Below are 18,983 nucleotides of genomic sequence, written 5' to 3' on the forward strand. Positions count from 1 at the left end.
CCTAAAGAACTAATTGACTAAATATTTAATGTATTTAAGAAATCACAGTTCTGTCTATTGCAGCTTTCAATAAATCTTTAAAAGTACAATATCCTGCCTTCTGAGACCCCTTTGTTCAGAAATTCCTCATCTTCAGGACCAACCTGTTGTTATATGTCTGATCACTGAGCACACACAATAAAACCAATAAATGTGTGAAGTGTATCAGCCATGATTCCAGAAATGCAGGCACTTAACATTAAGTTTTCAACAATCAAAATCTAAAATGTCTGTGAGAACAAAGGTATTTTAGCCTGGAACTGGAAGATACCATATAAATTCAAGGTCCTATAATTTTCTCTATGTTAATTTACTCATTGTTGAATTTAAAGGAGGACTCTTTAGAGGGGGCGCGGCTTTTTACATGAAAGTAAAATAAGCCTAATGATCATCTCAATTGTGCTTTTTCAGGCGGCAACTGGATTTTCTTGGTTTTTCTTTAAACACATTTAACTTCTCATCTGCTTGTATTTTTGGGTGAGAAGCAAAATGTCTTCAAAAAAAACCCCAAGAAAGTCCAGTTCCTCTTAGGATAACTATGACCTGGATGACTGAGAATCTCCATAGACATTAAACCTAAAGATCCTTTGTGACAAGCTGCTATGACTCTGTCATGGCTTAAGGTAGGGCAATTTCCTTTATTTGAAGAGGCTTAGATACATTGCTCCAGATGGGCAAATAGCTGGTTGCCTTGATCATTTCTACCTCTAATCTACAGGATCGTCTCATTTTAGTTACTCTTGATACTCTAGAGGGATATCTCAACTTTGCCAACTTTAAGATGCATGGACGCTCAAGCAGGAGTTCCCACACCATTTTTGACAAATGGCAATCCAGTCTCCCTTTGAAAGTGTCAAGTGTTGGAGCTCTCACAACCTCTGCAGGCAAACAGTTCTACTGGTTATTCGCTATCACCATCAGAAAGTCCCTCCTTATTTCTGGGTTCAATCTCTCTTTGGTCTATTTATTTCTCAGTTGGAAATTATTTTTCTCAAAGGGCTGGATTTACTCTGGAGCAGTAACAGACCTGCAATTTCTCATCTCTGCTCTTTCTTCTTTCCAAGCGATGTTGTATGAAATTGTGTTTCAGGTAGTCCTGTTATGACCAGAATTGAACCCAACATTTCTTTTGCTAAGTAAGACATTTACTAAGTGTGTTTTGCCCCATTTTACAACCTTTCTTGCCACAGTTGTTAAGTGCATTATTGCAATTGTTAAGTTAGTAAACAGGTTGTTAAGTGAATCTGGCTTCTCCATTGCTTGTGAGAAAGTCACAAAACATGATCATGTGACTCTGAAATGTCATAAATACAAGTCAGTTGACAAGCATCTGAAGTTTTATCACATGGCTATGGGGTTGCCACAATGGTTGTGTGAAAAATGGTCACAAGTCGCTTTTTTCAGGGCTGTTGTAACTTTGAACAGTCACTAAACAAACATCTGTAGCCCCTTTAAATGCAGTGGGCCCTATTTTCTTCCTCTGTGGCTGTCACTTCCTTAGCATCTTGTTCTTCCTTTAAAATAAAGCCTATTTTGGTAGCCCACCACAAAACTCACAGAAATCACACACCCCTTGTTACTTCCCTCTCCCATAGTATGAACCTCCCATATTATTTTTCTCATTCCTTTTGTGCATTACTGTTTCTCTGGGATATGATTGGAGGATGCTCTTTCAGTTGGCCATCATCTTGATGATTTCTGCTGCAAGCAGGAACTTACAGTTAGCACAAGGAAGCACCAATGGGAGTGTTGGAACAGTTGAATACACAAACTAGAATTAACAAGCTAAGTTTGAACAGTGTGTTAGTGCTTTTTCTGCGGGCAGACTCATCAATTTGTATATTTCCCTCATGGCTTTAGATCTGTTCATGTACACTTAAAGCACAGCATGAAATTTTACAAGTGTTATACTTTCTTTATCTATATACGAAGTGGTAGAAAAAGATATCTCTTAGAAACGTATAAGTTTATGAAAATAAATTGGCAATCTGACATCAGGGCCAGGACTTTCGGTCAGCCGTGGCAAACCTGTTTTAAACCTGCAATACTGACTTAGACTGAGGCCACCCTGGTTTAAAAAGTTGAACTAACATAGGACTAACAATTGAAGCAGCCATGTGATTAAAACGAACTGGCCAACTGATATTGATTTAATGGATTGAACCTGGGTAAATTGACATGAATTAAACCTTCCCCCCCCCTTGGACACAATGTACTTTGTGTGAGTGTATGCAGAGGAAATTATTTAGCTTATTTATTGCAAGCATTTCCTCTGTGGCGGTGAAGGGGAAGAAGTTGTTTGATAGGGATTTTATACAAAATAATTAAGATTAAAACAAATCTTGTTATCAAATTAATTGGCGCATTTAAAAAAATTGATTAAAATGCTGCACTGAAAGGTATTAAATGGTTCGTTAGGGGCTACTAAGTACTTATGGGTTCAACACACACAACGCCCAGGTGGAAGATATCATGTGAATCTAAACCTCAGACTTTTAATTTCTACTTTTACTGATTGGGCTAAAAAAAGAACTAGTTAGAAGCTTCCCTTTCCCTCACCCAACAGCCCACCTGCTTCCTCTTCAATTCTACTGTTCTCCTCACTTCCCCATTCTGGATACATGTGTAACTGTGGGGGAGAACAGAACTGGGTTTAAAACTTGTAAAATTTAAATCAATGTTATCGGAAAGACCCTTGTTCATTGTCACTCATACAATTATTCCCTTGAATCCTCAACAAGGACTCATCTGCATTTCATGATTTTTCAGTGGTATATAGCATTTTTTTTTGGGGGGGGGGAAGGAGAAAAGGAAAAAAATGTTAAGGCATATTTTCTATCTAGGTGATTTTTGACACTAGAATGATACAGGAAGGTAATATGCGCAATGTTAATGAATGCCAATCAACAGAATGGGATCTGGATTTAATTATCCATAGTGTATGTCAGTGATGATGAACCTTTTTCCCCTTGGGTGCAAAAGCGTGTGTGATTGTATATGCGCACATGTCCATACCCATAATTCAATGCCCCCCACCCTCTGCATATGCACATAGTCCCCGGTGCTGTTCTGCCCCTGTGGATGCATGCACGACCCTCCTTTCCTTCTCCCCCATTTCCTGACTTCAGGTGGACCTGGTAGAACTGTTTCTTTGCTCTCACCAGGTTCCAGAGGCTTCCTGGTGCCTGGGGAGGGTGAAAACAGCTTTTTCTGGCTTGAGAGGCCTGCCGGAAGGCAGAAATGGCCCATTTCCCAACTTCCAGTGGGCCCAGGTAGGCTCATTTTTCATTCTTCCCAGAGGCTTCCTTGGAGCCTGGGGAGGGTGAAAACAGCCTTTTCTGGCTTGAGAGGCCTGCTGGAAGGCAGAAATGGCCCATTTCCCAAGTTTTAGTGGGCCCAGGTAGGCCCGTTTTTCATTCTCCCCAGGCTCCAGAAGCTTTCTTGGGGCCTAGAGAGGATGAAAATGCCCTGCCCTGCCCCCCACCCCACGGAGGTCCAACGGAGGCCAAAAACGCTCTTCCAGAGCCTTTGGGCAAGCCAAAAACCAGCTGGCTGGCACACACATGCACGTTAGAGCTCAGCTAGCTCAATAGCTCATGTACTGGCAGATACAGAAACAGAAGATTGACGGCCATCTAGTCTGCCCTTGTACTATTTCCTGTGTTTTATCTTAGCATGGGTATATGTTTATTCCAGGCATGTTTAAATTCAGTTACTGCTGGAAATTTGTTCCAAGCATCTACTACTCTTTCAGTAAAATAATATTTTCTCACATTACTCCTAATCTTTCCACCAACTAACCTCAGATTGTGCCCCCTTGTTCTTGTGTTCACTTTCCTATTAAAACATTTATCTCCTGAACCCTATTTAACCTTTTAACATATTTAGCATATTTAAATATTTCGATCATGTCCCCCCTTTCCCTTCTGTCCTCCAGACTGTACAGATTGAGTTCATGAAGTCTTTCCTGATAAGTTTTCTGCTTAAGACCTTCCACCATTTTTGTAGCCCGTCTTTGGACCCATTCAATTTTATCAATAGCTTTTTGTAGGTGAGATCTCCAGAACTGAACACATTTTTCCAAATGTGGTTTCACCAGTGTTCTATACAGCAGGATCACAATCTCCCTCTTCCTACTTGTTATACCTCTAGCGATGCAGCCAATCATTCTATTTGCTTTCCCTACAGCCTGACTGCACTGTTCACCCATTTTGAGACTGACAGAAATCACTACCCCTAAATCCTTCTCTTCTGAAGTTTTTGCTAGCACAGAACTGGCAATACAATACTCAGATTGAGGATTCCTTTTGCCCAAGTGCATTATTTTACATTTGGAAACATTAAACTGCAGTTTCCATTGCTTTGACCACTTATCTAGTAAAGCTAAATCATTTGCCATATTACAGACGCCTCCAGGAATATCAACCCTATTGCACACTTTAGAGTCATCGGCAAATAGGCAAACTTTCCCTATCAAACCTCCCCCTATGTCACTCACAAAGATATTAAAAAGAATAGGACCCAGAACAGACCTTTGTGACACACCACTTGTAACCAGGCTCTGCTCAGAATACTCGCCATTAACAACAACCCTCTGATATCTACGCTTCAGCCAGCTGCAAATCCACTGAACTATCCAGGGATTAAATCTAATTTTAAATCCAGATATGGCTCCACATGCCACCTGTGGCACATGTGTCAGAGTTTTTTTCCATGGGTGTAGGTTGTTTGAAACCACTGGTATTTAGGAAAGACAGCCCTTGGAGAGGAGCAGCATATAAATCAAATGAGTGAGTGAATGAATGAATGAATGAATGAATAAGAAAGAAAGAAAAAATAAATAAATAAATAAAGACAGACAGACAGACAGACAGACAGACAAGATTTGTTTGAGAGCCAATTACTCTTTAGGATGAATCAATTACATTAAGTTAAACATTTCTGTCTAGCTATCGAGTAAAATGTCCAAGTTTCCTGTCTGCTATGGATACACATTGCAGTATTGATTCATTCAGTCACTCTGAAGATTCACATTCTGTATTGACTGAACCTGTGAACAAGTTCCTACGTATTTCTAAGCCATGCTATGTACAGTGTTCCCTCAATTTTCGTGGGTCCGAACTTTGCGAATAGCCTATACCACGGTTTTTCAAAAAAATATTAATTAAAAAAATACTTAGTGGTTTTTTTTTCTATACCATGGTTTTTTCTGCCCGATGATATCATACATCATCGCCAAACTAATAATTTTTGCAAATAAGTAACAAAAAAATAATTATTGTTAATAAATAATTATGTTTATAAATATCCAGATCACTAAGTATCTTATTCAATGGTGAGTACCAGCAATAATGGTGAATAAATGATTGTTAAGGGAATGGGAAATGGTAATATAGGGGTTTAAAGTGTTAAGGGATGGCTTGTGATACTGTCCATAGCCAAAAATGGTGTATTTACTTCCGCATCTCTACTCGCGGAAATTTGACTTTCGCGGCGCTCTCGGAACACATCCCCCGTGAAAATCGAGGGAACACTGTATTCTATATCACTGTGGCTGGATTTGCAAATGAAAGTTAAGTGAAATCAAACAGTATTCATTAGAATTAAGTATCTGATGTCAATATAAACTCTGAAGCTTTAAGTAGCATAGTTTTTTTTTTTAAATCCTTACCTTAGCTTAAAACAAACAAACTTTAAAACTGTCTGCTACTTAGGTTTTCTTTTTCTCTTTTTAAAAAGTCAGTGCCCTATCAATTACAGCATTTAAAACCAATTGAATTCTAAAAGACCTGTCTGCCATCAATTCATTTTTAAAAAGCAAATAAAATATTTAATATTTGATTTTTAATATTTTTTTTAAAAGGTGGATTTGAATGAAATACCAGTACTTGTTTAATCTCCTGAAAAGTGAAATTACAGAAAGCCAGACACAGTGAATGAAAATGGCCAGTGAAACATTCCTTGGCTACCATTGAGATATATAGAGTCTCTCCTTCAGAACTTAGGAAATAGATGTGCTTGCATGGGAAGAGAGGGTTCTTAAGATATTTTGGACCTAATGAATTTAGAGCTTAAAATATCAAACTGGCAATCACTGCAATCCTTATGGATCTTGCTGCAAATGTCAATCCATGTCGTCATTGCAATCTGGACTGATTGTTGTCTCTGAAGCCTCTTAAATAGTGACCTCTATCAGATGTACAATTCAATATCTAATCTATGTGTCATCCAGGCACGTGTTACTGTAGTCTGGTCTGATCTCATCAGAAGTGAATGTACTTGGCAACCTGGCCGAAGTCACAACCAGTAGTCACCACCTGAGCTGAAATGTTTTTATTTGTTGTGAGCAACCCAGAGTTCTTGGGGAGTTGGGCGGCATATAAATCAAACCAAACCAAACCAAACCAAACCAAACCAAATCAACAAACAAACAAACAAACAAACACAATAAATCTGAGGCAGCAATAGACTGTTAGTCTGATTCTTCAATGAGGTTATCATGAGACTTGGAACATAGTTGATTTTTATTTCTGAATCTGTCTGCTTTCTAATCATGGTCTTGGTTAACAGATGATCTTTCAATTCACTCATTCTACCCAGTTTATTGTTGCCATCAGACATCAATTCTAATCATCAATAAATACCCTGATACCAAATGAAAATGAGAAATATAATGTGTATTTCACATAGGTTGATAATAAAACGCTGCAAATCTTTTTATAATATTTTCCACCAATTTCCACATAAATATACCATAATGCATGGGATAAAGTAAAACATGCTGTATTTGTGTCCAAAGAGCTGTTCATGGGTCCCCTCGACATTAATATATAATGCTACCTCCTAAATTGGAAGGCCAGTAGACACATACCGCCTGCCTTGCCTGGTGTGGATAATCTGTAAAGATAACTAATGTCATGTTGCCATTTAGCCCAGGTCCGCATTCAGATTAAAATAGAGGTAGATGATATTTTTCATCTACAATTGACTAGAACTGAGATGCTACAAGGCCTTTAAGCACTTCGCACAGGAATATTACATTGGAGCAAATTATCCAACTTGGTGCACCCCAGAGTGCACTTCTTCAGTAGAGGTTTCCTAAAGTCATCTTAAATAGTAGTTTGTCCCAGTGAAGCACTGATCAGTCTGGGTATTTGATCAACCCATCATCTGGTTATCTTAGTCGGCTAGGAAGAGTTAAGAATCAAACATGTATGTAGCTGACCTTGTACCAAGAGTTTTATCTATTTCCATTGCTATCTGGGAGAAAAAAAGGGTGAGCATCCCAATTTCTAGCTTAGTGCAGAATGTGAACCCCTTTAGCTTTCAGCTTTAGTTTCTGTCCATTTGTAAAATGGGCTAAATTTTGAAACTGGTGAGGCTATTAAAAATAACTGCACTGAAAAAAACTGAGAATATTAGTATCAAATAATTGGTTATGACCTGGCCTATCAAGTTTCAAAAAGAAAGCCCAATGCTGCTTTGTTATGGTAATTTGACACTTGGCCGCAACCCCTCATGTTGTAGTGACCCCCAACCAAAAGTCTAGCACCAATTCTCCCAACAGAGCTTTATGCTGATTGGCAGGAAGGTCAAAAGGACACCTTCACTGAAAACGCCTGATTGGTCCGATTGTAAAAATATGTTCCAAGGTGCTCAGACTAAAAAACCTTTAGTTCCTAACACCATGGGAAATTTGTCTTTTCCCATGGTCTTAGATGACTCCTGTGAAATGGTTGTTCGACCCACAAAGGGATCCTGAACCCCAGGTTGAGAACCACTTCTTTAGACAATGTTTGCTGCTCTTGTACTAAATGAAATGTACAGTACATGTACTAGGTGAGAACCTCATGCTGGATATGAAACAGGAAGGCCCCCTTTTTTGTGTCTGATGGAACCAATGTTTCTGACACGATAAACTTGCAGGGGTCTCCAACTTCAGCAACTTGTAAGACCTGTGGATTTCAATTCCCAGAATTCCTCAGCCAGCAAAGCTTCAGCAAAGCTGGCTGAGGAATTCTGGGTGTTGGAAGTCTACAAGTCTTAAAGTTGCCGAACTTGAAGACCCTTGCGATAAAGGACAGAAGGCAGGCAGGAGAGTCAGGTTTTGATATGACCAGCGAAGGGCTACCAAATTTTTTCACTACCACGCTGTGGGCGTGGCTTATGCTGGACGCCCTGCATTTTCTTTAACATCTTTCAGTGCAAATTGAGTTCTTTGGGGTGGAGCTCCATTTTTGCTACCCCACTGTATTCCCCTGTCTGGGCAGCAGCCCACCCCTGGATATGACCATCAGTCTGCGTGCAAATGCAACAGACATCTTGTGTCATTCATTTCCACCCTGTCCTTCTGTAACCATTTAGAGATGTTCCCCCTTCTGGCTCTTATACATAAGCTCCAACATCTAGTTCCTTCTTCTGTACACCCCTATCGTTCTTGCTCCATTTCTCTGCCCAAAGAACCTTGCTTCTCAAATCCTGACTCTATCCTTCCCCAAACCCATGATGTTTCCCCACCCCAAGTGGCGAATCTTTAAGCCCTGGTTCCCAGATCCCTTCCCTGTTCCTCAATGCAACCTGGTAAATGCTTCCTCTCCTCCCTTCACTTGCTTGCCCAGACTGGCGTATATGTGTGACTAAGACTTCCTGCTTTGGGTGCTGCACTTAGGCTTCATGTGATTGGATGAGTGGTGAGCTACAGCACTCATCGCCGATTGCCTTATATGGGCAGAAATTGCAGAGAAGAACCAGGCAGGCTTCTGCCGCCATTTTATGAGACAGGATGTGGTCGGCTTGCGGTCTCTGCTAGCAGAAAGACGTTTGCTTGTGTGCTTGGTGAGGGGGGAAGGGGAATTGTCACCTGCAAGTACTGTAGGCTCAGTGACCTGTTCCGAAACCTTCTTGGCATGTTTTCCGCTGTACATTTCCATTGCTCTCCTCCCTCTTGCTAAGTCCCATAGCCTGATTACTAGCACCAAAATTACTGTCGCGAAAAGTGCAACCAGAATGCATATTTTGTGACCATAGAAATTTGTTGATCAACTGAAAAGCCGTTTGCTCAAAAAGCCACAAGTCCTGGTCATATTATGAGAAATGGGCCCCAAGGAAACTGATGGTAGCCAGCTGTGTTCTTGGGGCAGTCTTGCCCAAAATCGTAACTCAAGAGCTATAGAACTACAACTTTTGCACTGATTTTCATAGAAGTGTGATCATTTGTGATTAGTGCAATGTATCTTGTCGAGGTCAATAATAGTTGTAGGCCTTCAATACCTGGAAGTTTGGTTTAAAACAATAATTTTTCATAGCTTGGCTTGTTGCTAATACTGCTTTGGTTTTTCTGATATATGACCTCTTATCAGGAGAGAGAAAAAGGGAAGATGACCTTGTAGATCCTTGATCAGTTAAGAATTACTGTGATCTCTTAATAGACTTGGCCTTGTGGGTAAGAGGCAAAATGATACAGTGGTACTGTTTATATCTTAGGGTGATGTTTATTCACACTTTGGCAATTATGGGTGGCCCAGCTTATCTCTTATGCTTTTTGTATATCTGCAGAGTAAAAATTAATGGAAACTTTAAGTACTTCTGATGACCTGTTGTTCTGCTTCTCCACATTATTCAAATTGACTGAAACTGTACAAATGCTGAATTTGTATCTAGATTTATTGGTGGCTATGATGAATTATGTTGAATTGAGTTTGAATGAGAGATAGGTGGAAGCTTTGTAGACATGGTTCTTGCATCAAGCAATTGTTTAAAGCAGCTGAGGAAAGAACATCTTAAATCTGTATTTTTCTGATAGCAAAAGGCTGGGTGAGAGAAGACCAGGAAATAACAGGATTGTAGGTGAACTCAGGAATTGAGTTCTATCTTACTTTAATCTCCCCAATGGATTATTCTCAACACACTGGAGGGGAAGATGGCATAGAAGTTTCCACTGTGGAATGGATTAGACTAGTGATGGCTAACCTTTTTGTTGTTGCGTGCCGAAAGCACATGTACGATGGCGCACCTGCATAATGCAATGTGCGCGTGACCCCCCATGCATGCATATGTGACCCCCGTGCTTCTCCCCTTTCTCATATTTGGCTTCCAGGTTGATGCAGGAAGCTTTCCAGATCCAAAACTGGATATAGGGGGACTCGAAGGCATCCTGCACCAACCTGGAAGCCAAAATGGGGCATGGGGTCCCACATGAAGCCCCAAAATGCAATGCGAGCATCCCCGTGCATGCAACTCACCCCCACACTTGCATGTCTCCTGCATGCGCCCCACCCGTGCATGCGTGGCAGAGCTGGAGACCAGCTGGCTGGCGGGAGGCACGCACGCATGCACGGTGGAGCTGGGCTGGTGTGCCGGCTGGTGTTCCCACAGAGGGCTCTTTGTGCCTACTGTACCATGTGTGCCAGAAGTTCGCCATCACAGGATTAGGCTGTGGGAGGAGAAATTGCGTTGATAAAAATAGTACTCTAGCTATAACACATGAAGAACAATTGCAGGAAATGAGTATAGATAGTCAAGTCAAAAGAAGGACCAACTTATTTATCAAAGCACCTGAAGGCAAGAAACAATGAGTGGAAACTAATCAAGGGGGGAAGCCACCTGGAACTAAGGAGAAAATTCAGAAACAACCAACCAATGAAGAAAATTGCCTTTGGATTTTGGGGCTGTCCCATCACTGGAGGCTTTTAAGAAGAGATTGGACATCCATTTGTCAAAAATAGTATAGCTCTCCTACATGAGCAGGACTAGATGACCTCCAAGGTTCCTTGATCTCTTGTTACTGCTATAGCACTGATTGTCATTCTATCATCCTAAAAATGTAACTGACCGCTTCTATCAGAGTATGGCAGTTTACACTCGAAAGAATCCCTGCGTGGTGAAACTGTGGCCACTTTTTTTTAAAAAAGGCATTTTTTTGGACAGGGAGCCACAATATTATGTGATCTTATTCTTAAGATTCTCTAGTTGCCATCATCTCCTATTATTCTTTTGCACTGAATGTGGCCCTAAGTGATACCTTGCACTTATTGAAATAGATAGGGCAGCTGTCAAGATAAAGGACAATCCAGATGAATGCTTTTGGGAGGTGAGGCTATACATATACATTCAGCTTTTTACTTCCCTTTATTAGGCCTATGAATGCATGGATATTTATTATAGGATACATTAAAAAACCACCCTAGTCTGTCTGGGTAGCAGAAATTTTTATTTATGAACCTATGAAAAATATTCTTTTCAAACTTTATTTTACAGGAACTAGCACTTTATGAACCTGAACAGGTAAACAGATGAGTAATTTCTGCTGAAATGCAGAAATACTTTTCTATAGTTATGGGGTAGTTTCCATATTTGCTTGTCCTCGTTATGCTTCCTTCCTGTCTCACTTCAGTGGTTAAATGGAACTATACGGTATATTAAAAAAATACAACTTTAGCTGTTTACAAAGATTCTCTATTTTTTTAACCATATAATATTTAGCTTGACATGCCCCTGTATACAATGCAGTATTGGATATTCTGGAGTTTGTGTGCTTGTTGGAAAAACACGTCTATATTTTTCCATACAATCTGCACAAAAAGATATAATAAAATGACAATTCTAGAAAAGTTTGTGGGGGAATGGTGGTGATGCTAGATGCACATGGCAGAGGATGTAACTTCATTATTGTGGGAGCTGCCCAGAGTTTATAATACAATGAGTGTCTATATAAATGTTTTAAATAAATAAATTAAAAATGAAAAAAAAATCTTTTTGTAACTTGGAAAATTTTACGGCTCAGACTGTATCATAATCATTAAAATGGATCTCCACCATTAATTGATGAGATCATCTAAAGGCATGGGGTGAGTTACCATCAGTACGCTGACTACACCCAGCTGTACATCTCCTCCCCATGTCCACTCAGCGAAGCAGTGGAAGTGATGTGCCGGTGTCTGGAGGCTGTCAGGGTCTGGATGGGTGCCAACAGGCTCAGACTCAATCCAGACAAGACGGAGTGGCTGTGGGTACTGCCTCCCAAGGACACGTCCATCTGTCCATCCATCACCCTGGGGGGGAATTATTGACCCCCTCGCCACAGCTGAAAGATGTTTCTCTAATGTGAGCTGTGGATCGAGGAGGATGCCCAAGTTGCAGACCCTCTCTGAGGGGGTCAATGATCCCCTCCCCAGGGTGATTGATGGACAGATGGAATTGTTCCTGGGAGGCAAAACCCACAGCCACTCTGTTTTTTCAGGGTTGAGTTTGAATCTGTTGACACCCATCCAGACCCCAACAGCCTCCAGGCACCGGCACATTACATCCACTGCTTCGTTGACTGGACATGGTGGAGATGTACAACTGGGTATCACCCGCATACTGATGATACCTCACCCCATGCCCTTGGATGATCTTGCCCAGCGGTTTCATGTAGATATTAAATAGCAGGGGGGAGAGGACCGACCCCTGAGGGCACCCCACATGGGAGAAGCCTAGAGGTTGATCTCTGACCCCTCACTAACACCGACTGCGACCGACCGGAGAGGTAGGAGGAGAACCACTGAAGGACAGTGCCTCCCAAGAAATGCCCACATCTCACTATCACTCCGTGGGACTGCATTGGCTACCGATCAGTTTCCGAGCACAATTCAAAGACCTATAAAGCCCTACATGGCACAGGACCAGATTATCTCTGAGACCGCCTTCTGCCACACAAATCCCAGCAACCGGTGAGGTCCCACAGAGTTGGCCTCCTTAGGGTCCCATCGACCAAACAATGTCGGTTGGCGGGACCTAGGGGTAGAGCCTTCTCTGTGGGAGCCCCGGCCCTCTGGAATCAACTCCCCCCAGAGATTCACACTGCCCTCTCCCTCCTTGCCTTCCAAAACAGCTTAAAAACTCATCTTTGCCGCCAGGCTTGGGACTTTTAGATCTTCCCCTGACCACTGAATGTCTTAAGTATTACTGCTGAATGTTTGGTTAATAAGTTAATTGTTTGGTTAATCTTTTCTTTTAATTGTTTTTAAATTGTAGTATTAATTGGATTACATTATTGCTCTGTTTTTATATATGCTGTGAGCCGCCCCGAGTCCTCGGAGAGGGGCCGCATCCAAATCCAATTAAATAAATAAATAAAATAAAATAAATAAGTAAGATGGTTTCTTAAAAAAAAACCAGCTGCAGACTGAGCCAAGAACTAAGACATGCTTCCAAAATACAATTCTGCAGGCACAGAATGATCTACATTGAGAAGTGACCCAACTCAATTCTACACATGCTAGGCTAAGTGTGACAGAATGAAGTTTTCCTCTAAGGAAATAGGGATAGGCAACATGTTTAAGTCACTGGTGTGCTAGCTTTGAGTTCATAGCTGACTTTTGTACTAAGCAGGTTATGGCGCACTTAATAAACCATGGTTTAATGTAATGTGTGGACCAAGTCATAAGATCTAAAAAATAATTACATAACAATTTCAATTACTATTTGGACAAAACTTTACACAAATTATGGCCACATAGCTGAGATTCCCAAGTACAGGTCTCATTACATCAACATAACTCATGATAATAAATTGTAACTATCCAATTAGATTAAGATTTCCCATTTTAGGGTACGCTGTGAAAAACTGTCAGCTCCAATATAGAAAATGTTGGTGATACCAGCAGCCAATGTTATAAAAGTAAAAGTGAAAGATAGGTAACTATATTAAAAATTGCCTTTACAGGTAGACATAGAATCAACGTCCAGAAGAGAAATAGAAAGTAAAACATATTTAAGGGGAAAAGTCCTCTTTTGCTTTTATAGTTCTCATCATTTTTATAAGCTGAATATATGCAAAGAAAGAGAAGTCTAGTAAGCAGCCCAAGATAAAATTGTATCCCAATTATAATTCTCACAATGTATCATATTATCTTTGGGTTTCAATAGACTGTGCCCTATATAGACAACAGTAGAGTTGCTGCAATGTTCACCATGCTGGTTCCTGCACTGATATTGGACTACATTTTTAGGTACATCAAAGGATTCAGGAATTGTAGTCCAACACTGGATGGATATCAGCTTGGAAAATTGGTTTATCGTCTATAATGAATTCAAACACTCCAGGCTGGAAGTGACAGAAAGGATGCAAATAGCCTTCAGCGTAGTTCTAATTAAAATGGCCACAGCAAAGATTTTATGAAGGGAGAGGAAACATGTGCTAGTCTGATCTCTTTATAAAAATGGTAATCAGATTTTAAAAGTGCCAGATTTAACAAGCATAACTTTCTCTGAGCTATGCTTTGAATATTACCATTTTGATTTGATTGATTGATTTGATTTATTGGATTTGTATGCCGCCCCTCTCCGGAGACTCGGGGCGGCTAACAACAATAATAAAACAATATACAAAATAATCCAATACTAAAAACGATTAAAAACCCATTAATATAAAAAACCAAACAGACATACAGACATACCATACATAAAATTGTAAAGGCCTAGGGGGAAAGAATATCTCAGTTCCCCCATGCCTGATGGCAGAGGTGGGTTTTAAGTAGCTTACGAAAGGCAAGGAGGGCGGGGGCAATTCTAATCTCTGGGGGGGAGTTGGTTCCAGAGGGCCGGGGCTGCCACAGAGAAGGCTCTTCTCCTGGGTCCCGCCAAGCGGCATTGTTTAGTTGACGGGACCCGGAGAAGACCCACTCTGTGGGACCTAACTGGTTGCTGGGATTCGTGCAGCAGAAGGCGGTCCCTGAGATAAGCTGGTCTGGTGCCATGAAGGGCTTTATAGGTCATAACCAACACTTTGAATTGTGACCGGAAACTGATCGGCAACCAATGCAGACTGCGGAGTGTTGGTGTAACATGGGCATATTTGGGAAAGCCCATGATTGCTCTTGCAGCTGCATTCTGCACGATCTGAAGTTTCCGAACACTTTTCAAAGGTAGCCCCATGTAGAGAGCGTTACAGTAGTCGAGCCTCGATGTGATGAGGGCATGAGTGACTGTGAACCGTGACTCCCGGTCCAAATAGGGTCGCAACTGAAAGGGGCATTCCTCTATCTTCTCCCAACCTCAGGAAAAAGAAACACGAGACCTTTATAGAGTTAGGTAGTATATATAAAAAAGGTAGTTTCAACCTCCATATTCCATATTGTCTTTTCTCATTGGTCCTTGGCCCTTGATTTGAATGTGATAAACAGCATGCCTGAGATTACCTTGCTTAATCTTTAACAAAGCGGTGAAATGGGCTAATTGAGTTGCTTTCTTGATCAGAGATCTAGCATAATGGTACAGAATAAGCAAGTCGAGATCTTAAAAGTTTTGTGTTCCATTCTCTTAGCTTTCCCAACTATATACTGTAGTGCCTTGTTTTTAAAAAAACGTTTAGTGCTCTCTGGTGGCCAACTGCTTACATTCACAGACTCTGTCCTTTTGCTTTAATATTTAATATTGTGCTTGTGCCAAAGACAGCTTGCCAGAATTTAATTTGAAGCCTGTCAGCTGGGAGCTCCTAGCCTTGCAATTATTGCAAGGAACTGATAAAGGTCTGTTACTTGGTAGGGAGACAGAGGTCCTAGGCCCCTTCTTTAAGGCCCTCTCCCCTCTGCTATTTAACATCTGCATGAAACTGCTGGGTGAGATCATCTGATGACACAGGGTGAGGTTCCAGCAGTACTCTGATGACATTCAGCTGTACATCTCCACCCTGTGTCAATTCAGTGAAGCAGTGGACGTGATGTGCCTGTGTCTGGACACTGTGGGGGCCTGGTGGGAGTCAACAGACTTAAACTCAACCCAACAAAACTGAATGGCTGTGGGTTTTGCCACCCAAGGACTGTTCCACCTGTCCATTACTTGGGGCGGGGATTTTAACCCCCTCAGAGCGGGTCCGCAATCTGGGAGTCCTCCTAGACCCCCAGCCGAGATTAGAACATCTTTCAGCTGTGGCTAAGGAGACCTTTGCACAAGTCCACTTAGTGCACTAGTTTTGACCCTATTTGGATAGGGAGTCTCTTTTCACAATTGCTCATGCCCGTGTCACCTTGTGGCTCAACTACCGCAATGTGCTCTACATGGGCCTACTCTTAAAGAACGTTCGGAGACTACAATTAGTCCAGAAGGGAGCCGTGTGAGCGTTTGTGAGTGTGCCTAGGTACCCCCACATAACACAATTTTAAGTGTTGGTTAACACTTATTTTACAGGACTGTCTTCTGCCTCACACTTCCCAGAGGCTGATTATAGAACACACAGAGTTGGTATTCTCCAGGTCCCATTAGCCAGTGCCAACTGGCGGGACTGCAGGGGAGGGCCTTCTCTGTGGTGGCCCTGGCTCTCTGGAACCAAAGTACCCCCGGATTTATTTATTTGATTTTTATGCCGCCCTTCTCCTTAGACTCAGGGTGGCTTACAACATGTTAGCAATAGCACTTTTTAACAGAGCCAGCACATTGCCCCCACAATCCGGGTCCTCATTTTACCCACCTCAGAAGGATGGAAGGCTGAGTCAACCTTGAGCCGGTGATGAGATTTGAATCGCTGACCTTCAGATCTACAGTCAGCTTCAGTGGCCTGTAGTACAACATTCTACCTGCTGCACCACCCCGGCTATCACACCGCCCCCATCCTCTTATCCTTCTGGAAAGCCTTAAAAATATGGCTTTGCTGGCAGGCCGGGTGCCGTTGATGTATAACACTCTGCTCTGACCCAGAAGTGATGATTGTTTTTGTATTGGGATTTTAATTGTTGTATACTGTTTTTTAATCATTATACACCACCCAGAGTCCATCAGGAGTTGGGCGGCTTATAAATTTAATAAAACTTAAAACCTTAACTCCTTAAAAGACTATTGCATGGCCTTTTCAGTGTGTGAATGACATTGATTCATAGGAGATCAATAAAGAGGGGGTTTTGTAACAAGGAGTCTGTTTCTTGTTTCTGCTAAGGCTAGGTCAGAACACTATGTGACAAAATGAAATTCAACGTAGATAAAAGTAAGGTTTTACACTTAGCCAAGAAAAATAACTCCATAGCTACAGACTAGGTGAAACCTGGCCTAATGCCAGTAACAATGAGAGGGATCTCAGAGTCTTAGTGGACAATTACTTAAATATGGGCCAGCAGTCAAAAAAGTCAATGCAATTCTAGGCTACATTAATAGAGGATAGAATCAAGATCATATGAAGTGCTAGTACCGCTTTACAAAGCCTTAGTAAGATTAAATACCGCATCGAGTTCTAGTCACCACAATCTAAGAAAAGATGTGGAGACTCTAGAAAGCGTGCAGAGAAGAGCAACGAAAATGATTAGGAGGCTAAAACATATTGAATAAAATGGAGAAAGCCGATTGTGTCATGATCTTTTCATTTTTGGCACTGCTTTTTATGCAGGACTGCTAGTAGCACATGGTATATGAGTAATTAAAGCAACAGAGTTTCTTTCCTGTGTCAAATCTGAAACCTATTTATTTTGCATTGTCTCATAGATGTGGGTACTTTTGTTCAAAAGCTAATCAGCATTTATAATTATTTCACACAGGTCTTGTTTGGCTATCTTTTTTTAAGAACCTAGATATCACAGTCAAAGGAAACATGGATTTCTCCAAGCAATTTTAGTTGATGGTTTCTAAGTTTAATAATGACAAGAGACATGGCCATATAAAAAGTTCATGCTTTTGTTTTAGATTATTCAGAAAAATAGCTAGCTCTTACCTCGAATCTAAGCAGTGACACTACAGGAAACTGCTGCTGTTGCCACCTTTTGGTAGTCACAGATTATTGAGCTCTCAACATGCAATCTAGATCTGACAATTAGTTTTTTTAAAAAGTGGGGAGAGCGAGCAATACTACAGTGATAAAGTAGGACAGGACAGGCAAGGCAACTGAATACCTTCTAAGTATTTTAATGTCAACCCCATCAGTTTCAGCCACCTCATCTAATGGGAAAGGATTGTGAGGCTTACGGTCCAAGACATGTTGCCTATCAAGAAGCAGAGGATTAACTGCAATGACATGTGATTATCAGGGTGTCCAGGGGGAAAGCATTTTGAAATTCCCTCTGTAGCTTGCAATCTAGTTAAGGCACAGTCGTAGATGACGTCATACCAAGCAGTTAAACCATGGAGAAATATTGGTAGCTGAGGAAGCAAGTTGTTGCCAGTTATGCTCATTTTTGCTTGACTCTGCCAGGCAGGGCGATCCATTTTTTTACATGATTCTCCCCTGACTTGTAACCATTTTAATACAGTTTGTTTTTTCCCCCTTGATTTATTCTGGTTTTTTTTCACGAATTCCCTGAAAATTTAGATGATGGAATCCCAACACAATGGAAAGTTACAGGTTGATGAAAGCTGCCTTAGAAGCCTGATTCTCAGCCATCCAGGTCATCGTTGTCCCAACGATGCTTCCCCCCCCCCCGTTCCTTTCAAGAGGCAACTGATCTTTGTTTCTCCTTTATGACATTGGATGAGAAGCAAAACATCTTCAAGAAAAAACAAAGAAAGTCAACTTGCCTCTTGAAAGGAAAAAAAAAAAAGCACCTTTGGGGCTGGTTTAAAGTGTTAATAGAGAACTGCACACCAAGACAACTAGAGGTACGGACAGTTTTTTCCTGAACACCATCACTCTGCTAAACAAATAATTCCCTCAACACTGTAAAACTATTCCCTAAGGCTGCATTATTTTTACTATTAGTCTTCTCATTGTTCCTATCACCCATCTTCTCCCACCTATGACTGTATGACTAACTTGTTGCTTGTATCCTTATGAATGATATTAATATTGTTTCCTGATTGCTTATTTGTACCCTATGACAATCATTAAGTGTTGTGCCTCATGATTCTTGATGAATGTATCTTGTTTTTTTATCTATACTGAGAGTATATGCACCAACGACCAATTTCTTGTATGTCCAATCACACTTGGCCAATAAAGAATTCTATTCTATTCCACTACAGATTGGCTGTCTTCATCTTTAAGATAG

Source organism: Erythrolamprus reginae, unplaced genomic scaffold, assembly GCF_031021105.1.
Source record: "Erythrolamprus reginae isolate rEryReg1 unplaced genomic scaffold, rEryReg1.hap1 H_1, whole genome shotgun sequence".
NCBI lineage: Eukaryota > Metazoa > Chordata > Lepidosauria > Squamata > Dipsadidae > Erythrolamprus > Erythrolamprus reginae.